This window comes from Sinocyclocheilus grahami, unplaced genomic scaffold (assembly GCF_001515645.1).
Source record: "Sinocyclocheilus grahami isolate Dianchi unplaced genomic scaffold, SAMN03320097.WGS_v1.1 scaffold2232.1, whole genome shotgun sequence".
NCBI classification, from domain to species: domain Eukaryota; kingdom Metazoa; phylum Chordata; class Actinopteri; order Cypriniformes; family Cyprinidae; genus Sinocyclocheilus; species Sinocyclocheilus grahami.
The window spans coordinates 32065-32649 of NW_015507411.1; the positions used below are offsets into that span (position 1 = coordinate 32065).

Consider the following 585-nt stretch of genomic DNA (forward strand, 5'->3'; position numbering starts at 1 on the left):
AGATCTGTGGACGTAAGCATCCAGTGCACGCACCGGACACATGCAGTTTAGCCTCTGCTGGTCTGGATCCTTGAATGGAGGAGGACTGAAGGCCTGGAGTACGACAGGCTGCGGTGCAGAGGAAGGAACCGAAATGCCTTGGCCAAACCAGGCGCAAAGTCTAGGTAAGACGGGGCCACTGAAAGGGCCTGCAGATCCCCAACTCTCTTGAGGGAAGAAATCGCCAGAAGGAAGGTAGTTTTTATCGTTAGGAGGCGATCCGATATCTCCTCGATAGGCTCGAAGGGAGGCCTACAGAGAGCCTCTAGCACCACCACCAGATCCCACGTGGGGACACGAGATCGTACCGGAGGCCTCAGCCTCAGTGCACCGTGGAGGAAACGTGTCACTAGGGGTTGCCTACCCACTGACTGGCCACCAAGAGGGGCGTGGTAGGCCGCAATAGCCGCCACGTAGACCTTCAGGGTGGAGTGGGTCAACCCTGCGGAGAAACGGGCCTGCAAGAACTCCAGCACTGTACCAACCGGGCAGTTAACTGGGTCTAGCTGGCGGTTTCCGCTCCAAGAAGTGAAAAGTTTCCACTTC

General features: G+C 57.3%; 1 protein-coding gene across 1 annotated transcript in view; it reads left to right on the forward strand.

Moving 5' to 3' along the window:
• LOC107574447 (contactin-associated protein-like 2) overlaps nucleotides 1-585 on the forward strand; it is a 34219-nt gene that overhangs the window by 27967 nt on the left and 5667 nt on the right. The gene's annotated exons all lie outside the window — the stretch shown is intronic.